We start from the raw sequence: 9,106 nt of genomic DNA on the forward strand, positions 1-9,106 counted from the left end.
GCGGCCGAGGCCGGGGTGCCCCCCACGACCGGGCCGCGTGCCTCACCCGGGGGAGCCTGGGACCGGAGACCCCGGGCGGCAGCCAGGGCGAGGAGGGCGGCGAGGCCCGGGCGGGAGGCGACAGCCTGGCAGGAGGGCACCTGGGGCCGGCCGAGGGCGGGGACTCGGGTGTCCGGTTGCTCCTTGTTGTTGAGGGAAGTTTCCGACCGCGGGAGGATCTGCGGGCGGCTGCTCAAACTTTTACCGCTGGGGAGGGGGCGCTTGGTCCTGGACGTGTAACTTCGCTGGTCCCAGCACACTACCCTCGCAGGGGCTTACTGCGGCTTCGGGAAGTTAGACATCTCCCTCTTTCGGCCAGTTTCTTCTTGACGTTGTAATCCTGTCGAGGAGGAGGTCTTTTATGTCCTGTGTGCCTTGCTTGGCGCTTCGTCAACGCTCAGATGTCCAGCCATGCTCAGCAGAGCGGCAGAATATACTGTTATTTTATTGGCATCCCACACCGAGGGAGGCGTAATTCCCGGTCAGGTGGTAACCTTGGACAGTTCCTTTCCGAACCCCTCTGGGGCGGGCCTGAGGAGGTGTAGGTGACAGTCCCACCCTTCTCCCCTCCGGTCTGCGGCCCAGTACAGCCTGGAGGTGCATCGGGCCGGCTGTTCACTCCAGCACTCGATCTGTGACCTCGGCGCCCTCACCTGCAATCTGGGACCCTTTCAGAGCTCTGAGGTGCTTCTTGGGAGAGCCAGAGATCGTCGTTTTCAGGCTGTGGTGGCATTGATTCTGTACCACTGATCTAAGGCAGGCCAAGGGTCCCGTTTGTCTTTGATTCCTCTGCAGCTAGCACACCTGGCTAAATACCTGCTGTTTGAAGGGGGCTAAATAATTATGAAGCAGTTTCTGTTTTATTTTTCAAAACTACTTAAAAACGTTTTCGGCTTGTGATATTTCTTTAGTAGCTCATTTCCTGACATTAAATAATAGCACCTTTTAAACTTCTTGGCTGGGCATGGTGACACACCCCTGTAATCCCAGCACTGGAGAAGGTGACACAGGAAGATTGTTGCGAGTTCAAGACCAGCCTGGGCTACAAAGTGAGAGCTTAAGGCCAGCCTGACCTGCATAATGAGACCCTGTCTCAAAAATACAAAAGATAAAATAAATTTCGTGTTTTGTGTTGTACATACAGTATTCCTTTGCACTCAGTTGTTTTTTTTTTTTTTTGGTGGAACCAGGGATTGAACCCAGACCCTTGCACTTGCCAGGCAAGTGCTTTTTCTACTGAGCCATCTCCCCATCCCCTAAAGTGTTCTTTTTAAGGCTTGATTATAGAAACAATTTTTTTTCAACACAGGAATCATATGCCTGCCAGGTCGCTGAGCTGTATCTTGGGCCCCTAGAAACATTTTCTTTCCCTTGTAAAAACCCTTGGCTCACCCAAGGGCCAGTGGAAATTTATAGATTTTTTTTGTTGTCCTTTGCTATCTTTCCCCAAGTGAACAATTTTTATTTCTGATTTTGAGATCCAGTTGTATCAAAGGAATGCCTTTGAATTTGCCAAACAAAATCAACTATTTCAAAAATATTTCCAAATATATAGGGCAGGAAGGGTTGAAAAAACAAGAATCATAATTTCCATTAGTTTACTAGAGCTTTTTATAGAACAGAGGGCAAGCAGTGTTTCTAGGCTGGCTTGCTGCTTGTATAGGCCGCATGTCGCTGGACGCGGAGAGAGGAATTAGCCCCATGGGCACACAGGTGAGGAGCAGGCCTGGTGTGGACTGTCACCTCTGGTAAAAGCAAGCCCCCCTTCCTTTAAACACCTGTCAGCCACATAAACATGGGCAGAGTGCCAGGGCCACGCGTGCCACAGAAGCCATCTGCCACAGGTTGCAGAATCAGCACAACTAACTGATTGACTCTGGGTTTTGTATATTTCTTACTTAAAAATTAATTTCTTAAGTAAGCGACCTTTAAAAAAAAAACATTATCCAGAGACGGTCTTTGTAGTTGTTGCTTTTTCAGCGACACCCGTGAGCGCTTTGGGCTGGGGTTCTGATGTGAGACTTGACATGAATGAGAGGCTTGAGAAGCCACCTCCCAGGCCAAAAGCACAAAGCCTGTATCAGCCTGTAAAACTCCCAGCACCCAGAAGCTGAGGCAGGAGGGTCATCCTGAGTTCGAGACCAGCCTGGGCCCCAAAGTGACCTCAGGGCCAGGTTGAACTGTATAACAAGACCTTCTCTCTCTCAAAAAATAGAAAGCCTTGAACTGGGATGTGGCTCAGTGGTAGTGTGCTTGGCCCATCTTTGAGAAGCTCTGGGTTCTATCCCCAGCATCCCCCAAAACAACAGCAAACTCCATAAAGGAAGGCTGATTTTTAGATAGATTTGGACAGTTTCAGATGCTAACTGACCCATCTCCGCTGTACCCCCCCAACCCCAAGGATGCCCCACCATTTGCCTTTGCCTGTGCTGTTCCTTGCCCCAGAATTTTCTTCCTCAGTTTGTCTGGCCAGCTCTGCCCTCAATTTCTTATCAATTGAAATTTCTTTTTTTCTGTGAGCCTTGCAATCTCTTCTATACACAGCACACCCTGTGACTCTACTGAGTGATTTGTTTTAAAATTAGTGATTTTTTTAAAAAGTAAATAAAACTGGATACAAAAAGATCTGGAGAAGTTAGGTATGGTAGTGAATACCTGTAATCCTTGGAGGCTGAGGCAGGAGAATTGGCATTTTTAGCTTCAACTTAGCAAGATCCCCATCTCAAAATAAAAAATTTTACAAAGGGGTTTAGGGCTGAGCAGAATGGAACAGCCTGTAAACCTACCATTTGGGAGGCTGAGGCAGGAGGGTGCTGCCAGTTTGAGGATATCCTGGGCTACACAATGAGATCCTGTCTCAAGCAGAAAGAAAAGGAAGGAAGAAGGAAGGAAGGAAGGAAGGAAGGAAGGAAGGAAGGAAGGAAGGAAGGAAGGAAAAGCGCGCGGGGTGGGGGGATGCTCTGGGGATGTACCTCAGTGGCATAGCACTGTCCAGCATGTTTAGATCCTGGGTTCAGTCCCCAGTGTCACAAAACGGTAAAAATGAAATAATAATGATCTAGAAAGAGGTGCCATTTTTTTTTTTAAATGTTTATTTATTTTTATTACATTTATTTATTGTGTGTGTGTGTGGCCAGCTCAGCCCACCAGGGGGCGGGTCTGGCTGGCATGTGGTGCTGGGGATCGAACCGCGGTCCCTGTGCTTTGCCAAGCTTGTTTTAAGTAGGTGCTTTAGACCACTGAGCCATCTCTCCAGCCCCAGAGGTGCCATTTTTGAGTAAGTTTTTTCTTAATTTTTTGTGCTACTTCTGATTCTTGTAAAATATACATGATTTGCTTTAATTTAAAAAATTGATCCTCTAACACTGAAAAAAAAAGAAGAGCTTTATAAAACGTTGGTCCCCAAGTTTCAGAACCTTTTCCTAGGGCCTGAGAGATAGCTCAGTGACGTAAGTGCCTGCCTGCTAAGTGCAAGGTCCTGAGTTTGATCCCTAGTACCAAAAACCAGAAAGAACCTTTTCCTTAGGAATTTAGCTGCAGGTGGGTGATTCTGGGATCCTCAAGAGTGTGCAGCTTGATGGCTGCTTTTTTCCTGTGGCATTTTGCTTAAACACTTAGGTGAGAGAGGCCAAGAACTTTTGCTTCATTTTTCTCCCAGTAACCAGCACTTAAGCAGTGACGAAATTGTTTTATATGAAGATTTTTTTTTTTTTTTTTTGAACCGGATTGAAGTCAGGCCCTTGCGCTTGCCAGGCAAGCACTTATTCTACTGAGCCATCTCCCCGGCCCCTATATGAAGATGTTAATGGAATTGTTTTCTTTGAAAGTGTGTGATTAGGACTTTATTTTGTACCTTCAGCACAGTCACTTGTCCTTTAAATTAGGAATTCTGACTGCACTTCGTATTTTGAGCCTTGTTTCTGTTAAGCCCAGTGCCCTAAGGAATTTACGTGGGATGCATCACGCAGGTCATCCCAGCACTTGGGAGGCTGAGGCAGGAGGATTGCTGCTAATGCCAGGCCACCCTGGGGTACATAGTGAGTTCAGGGACAGTCCACGTTGCATAGCGACACCCTGCCTCAAAAAAAAAAAAAAAAGAATGTGACATTAGAGTGAAGACTTCATGTTGCTGGAGTGGAGCAGCCTGTGGCGGGCAGCTTACGGGCCACACACAGGTGACCCGGGGCGCAAAGGAATGCGATACTGCTGCTGGGTGTGTTGGCATTTGGCTTCTTATGCATGCTTTGCTTTGTTCTGTGACAGGTTTTGCTGCATACATAGCCCAGGTGGTACTGAACTCTATAGCCCCAGCTGGCCTCAAACTGATGACGTCCTCCTGCCTCAGCCTCATGGGTGCTGGGACTGTGGGTGTGCAACACCTTGCCGAGTGACATTTTTTTTTTTTTTTTTTTTTTGGCAGAAGTGGGGATTGAACTCAGGCCTTTGTGCTTGCCAGCAGGCGCTTATTCTTGTGAGCTATTGCCCTGGCCCTACCTGACATTTTCTGTGTCTAGATTTCAGGCCAGTTTTAAAGTGAAATCCCTGTCTAGCACCTATTCAGTGGTGGGTGTGTGCGTGCGTGTTGGGAGTAGAACTCAGGACATTGCACATGCCATGCAGGCCCTGTCCCTGGCAATTCAGTGGGTTTTTAAAATTACTGTCTTTTGCTGTCTTCAGTTGGCTAAAGGTCTTGGTCCCAGAATGAGTGAGGTGCTGACTTCACTGTTCTAATCCTTTCTGGTAGAGAAAGGGTCAGCTGTGTTTTGGAATGTTATTAGACATTAATGAATTAATTAATTTGGTGGCGCCAGGGCTCAAACTCGGGCTTGGGAGACAGGCACTTATGTTGTTGAGCTATCTCCCTGGCCCCCTGGATTGATTGATTGATTGATTGATTGATTGATTGATTGATTGATTTTGTAGTACTGGGGATTGAACTCAGGCCCTTGCGCTTGCCAGGGAAGTGCTTATTCTACTGAGCTATCTCCCTGGCCCTGAATTGATTCATTTAAAGCTATTTATTTGTTTATTGAGACAGGACCTTACTATGTAGTTGAGGTGGGCCTTGAACTTACTATGTAGCCCAGGCTGGCCTCAAACTTGAGGCAACCCTCCCTCCTCAGCCTCCCAAGTGTTGGCATTACAACAGATGTGTGCCACCATGCCTGGCAAAGTCAGTATATTTAAAAGTACACAGAACAGTACCAAATCAGGCATGGTACCTAACTGATCAGGTGCTTCTAAGCAGAGGGTAGATGAGTAGAGTGAGAACACACTTCACTAGCTGGCTGGACTGCCTACTATAGGGCTGTGATGGCGAACCCGTTAGAGCTTTCGAAGATACAAATAGCCTGCTGTGGCAGGTCGGTCCACCACCACTGCTGTATGGTCTGTCGTCCAATTCTATGCTCGAGAGCAGGGCAATCCCTCTTCCCAGACCCTCAGAGTCTACCTTCAGCTATAGGCTGCATGCTTTAGTCATAAGGCTCTAAAGGGAACTGGTTGGAGAGCCTCACCAAAAGTGTTCTTTTGTTTTGCTGACTAATAGCTGAATGATTTTCAAAAAATCTGAGTGATTTTTTTTTTTCTGTGCTCAGCACTCATAATGAATATAATTATCTAAATAATTAGGTTGAGGTAAGAAATATGCAGCATAAGTTCAGTTTAGTAATTTATGTAATATGTGCATCTGAAGAGCTGACATTTCCCCGTGTGCATGTATGCACTCTGCTTTACGTTGAGGGCCAGTGGCCGTGATGCTGAGCTCCAGGCTTGGCTGCAGCGCTGTGCTCTCTTCTCAAAAGTAGGGCTTCCATCACGTAGTGGTTTGGCATAGGCTCGCCCGCTGTGTCTGAACTGAGCTGTGGGGAGTTGGCCTATTTGCACAGAAGACTGCAGTTTTTTAATTTTTTACATGAAATTCATATATGTTACATAGAAAAATTCAAGGATCAAGAATTTAAAGAGAGGGCCGGCCAAATAGCTCAGCAGATTAAAGCACCTACAAGCAGGTGCAGGGGCTGGGGCCTCTATCCCCGGGGCGCACTGAGACTGCAATTGAGACTGGGTATGGTGGTGTGCGCCTGTAATCCCAGTTCTTGGGAGGCTGAACACAACCGGATCACTACAAGTCTGATCTAGTAGTGAGACCCTGAACACCCTGTAAATAAATCCTTCCCTAATAAAATTAAAAATAAATACATTTTAAAAAAGAATTTAAAGAGAAAAAAAATTATGTTCTTTATGTTCCACAAGTGGAACACCGCGCATTGACAGGTTAAAATGGTAGAGAAGTTTCAAGTTGAGGCGATGGCGTGATTATTATCAGGAACTTTAAAACACTTGTTTTTGCCAGGCATGGTGACTAAGTCCTGTAATCTGGGAGTCCTTGCACTCAGGAGGCTGAGGCGGAGCGATCAATGTACATTCAAGGTCAGGCTGGGCTGCATGTGGCGTGTGTGGCCAGCCTGGAATATGCAGCAGGACTTTGTCTCTGAACAAGCTTCAGTAGACTTTCTCAGTCATTTCTTCCTCCTTGCTGGCTTTTGTTTCTGTGTTGCTTTTTGCGACGTGGTCTTGCTATATTGCCCGGGCTGGCCTCGAACTTGCAGCTCCCAACTGCTGGGATTACAAGTGTGTGCCACCATGCCCAGCTTTTTTTTTTCCCTCATTAATTGTACCTGGAATTGTACCCAGGGAATGCTGAGTTTCCTCCCTGTCTCCTCCACCTCTTTTTGGGGGTGGTACTAGGGGTGGAACCTAGGGCCTTCTAATTAAACTACACCCCCTAACCCATTTTGTTCTTTTGTTTTAAGACAGGGTCTCACCAGGCTGCTGAGGCAGGTCTTGAACTTGTGATCCTCCCACCTCAGCCCTCTGGAGTGCTGGGCTCACAAACACAAGTTGCCGGCATGCCCAGCTTCCTCTGCTTTTGATTAGGAAACCCTCCACGCATAGGGAACAGTTAAAAGTGTATGGCCTGTGGGGCCACCATCTTGCTTCAGGGGGTGCTTTATTTCTCTACACACGTGGCTGCGTCGCCTTCACCCTGGGCTCTGTGTGTCCCTTACTATCTGCTGGTTACGCCACAGTGCGTGCCTCGCCCATGGAGCAGAAAGATCAGCCCACATGGCCGGGGCTTCGTCCTGTGGGAGCCACAGGGAGTAAAACAGACAAGACAGGGCCCTTGGTCCTCGTGGGGCTCCCAGCTGCTCACTGTGCTGTCAGGAGCCTGGGGTTCAGATTACTCAGCTCCTTGGGCTTGGCTCCCCAGTTAGCCTCTCCTTTGCCTCCTGTCCTGGTGAGGGAACTGCCACCTCCTTCCTCTCTCCCTGCTTCTCCCCACCCCCACTGTCCAGGCTGGTCTTGAACTCAGCCGTGTAGCTCAGACTGGCCTTGAACTCACTATGTAGCCCCGACTGGCCTCAAATTTTCAGTGATCCTCCTGCCTCAGCTTCCTGAGTGCTGCGATCACGGGCGGGCACCACCACAGCCACCTTTCCTGTGTTTCTTTCATAGCTGCACTGAACACTTTCAGTTCATTTTGCCAAAGAGATTCTCTCCAGGCCTTCATGAAAACTGTCTCTGCTTAGCACTCCCTTTCCTGCCTACTGCCTAATTGTATTCATCTTTTAGGTTTCAATTCTGGAAGCCTCTCATGAACACCCAAGTTAAGATCCTCCCACAGCAGGCGCCGTTTTCCTTTCTTTCCTTTTTCTTCCTCGGTGCTGGAGCTCAGACCTGGGGCCTTGCTCCTTAGGCAAGTGGTCTGCCACAAAGCTATGTCCCTGGCCTTCTTTACTTTGTGTTTTGAAACTGGGTCTCATTAAGTTACCCAGGCTATCCTCAAACTTGATTCCTTTTCCCCAGCCCCTTGAAAATCTGGGATTTCTGTCCTGTTCTTAGGGTTTTTTGTTTTTTGTTTTGTCTTTTTGAGGCAGGGTCTTGTTCTGCAGCTCAGGCTGGCCTTGAGCTCATTGTGTAGCCCAGGCTGATCTCGAACTCACACTGATCCTGCCTCAGCCTCCCAAGTGCTGGGATTACAGGTGTGCAACACCACATCACTGCTGGCCTTAGCATTTTCTATATTATAGCCATTTAACCTGCTGCTGCTTTTTAGGCTGTAATTGGTTGGTGCTGGGTACCTGTTGGTTGGTTGGATAAATGCACCAGAGGTCAGGTTGCTAAGCCCATTTATATTCGTTTGTTTGGTACAGGGTCTTGCTAAGCAGCTCAGACTCGTAGCGATCCTCTTATCTCAGCCTCCCCAGCCCTGGGATTACACATGTGTGCCGGCACCGCTTGTGGCGCTAGGGATTGGACTCCAGTCTTACGCCTGCCAGGCAGGCACTCAGAACACTTGCCATGCAGGTGCTTAGACCGCAGAGCTAGCTCCCCAGCCCAGCCCGTCCACTTAAAGTTCTTGATTTCAGTTATTGTCCTTCCTGCTGGTTGCTGTCATATTATGCAAACTTTCAAAAAGTTCCTCAGCCTGGCCTCAGAGCTTTTTTTTTTCCGTTACTCGGGATTCAATCCAGGGCCTTCTCATGGAGTTATACCCCCAGCCTCTTCGAGACAGGATCTCCCCAGTTTGCTGTGCTGCCTAGACTGGGCTTAACCATGCAGCCATCGTGCCAGGGTTTGTCAGAGTACTGGGGCCACCACCACCACCACCAGCAGCAGCAGCAGCACACTTTTTGCTTTTGAATATGTAGAAAATGCAAACCTCTCCTGAGCATAGTTATTTCAAATGCTGTTATCTACATCATCCTATGTGTAGTAATAGTCTAGAAATATTAGGGCTGGGGGGATAGTTCAATGACTTAAGCACCTGCCAGGCAAGCACAAGGTCCCAAGTTCAGTTCTCAATACAGGGGGGAAAAAAGACTTCCAAAAAGTCTAGAAATATTTATACATTGTAAAGATTGCATATTTAGATCATTCAAACCACTGTCAGAAGGCTGAGCATGGGCTGGAGAGATGGCTCAGTGGTCTAAGGCACCTACTTAGAACAAGCTTGGCAAAGCATCAGGGACCGCGGTTCGATCCCCCAGCACCACATGCCAGC

General features: G+C 48.0%; 1 protein-coding gene across 7 annotated transcripts in view; it reads left to right on the top strand.

Moving 5' to 3' along the window:
* Spag9 (sperm associated antigen 9) overlaps nt 1-9,106 on the top strand; it is a 124,628-nt gene that overhangs the window by 606 nt on the left and 114,916 nt on the right. The window lies entirely within an intron of this gene.

This window comes from Octodon degus, unplaced genomic scaffold (assembly GCF_000260255.1).
Source record: "Octodon degus isolate 3935 unplaced genomic scaffold, OctDeg1.0 scaffold00056, whole genome shotgun sequence".
Classification (NCBI taxonomy): Eukaryota; Metazoa; Chordata; class Mammalia; order Rodentia; family Octodontidae; genus Octodon; species Octodon degus.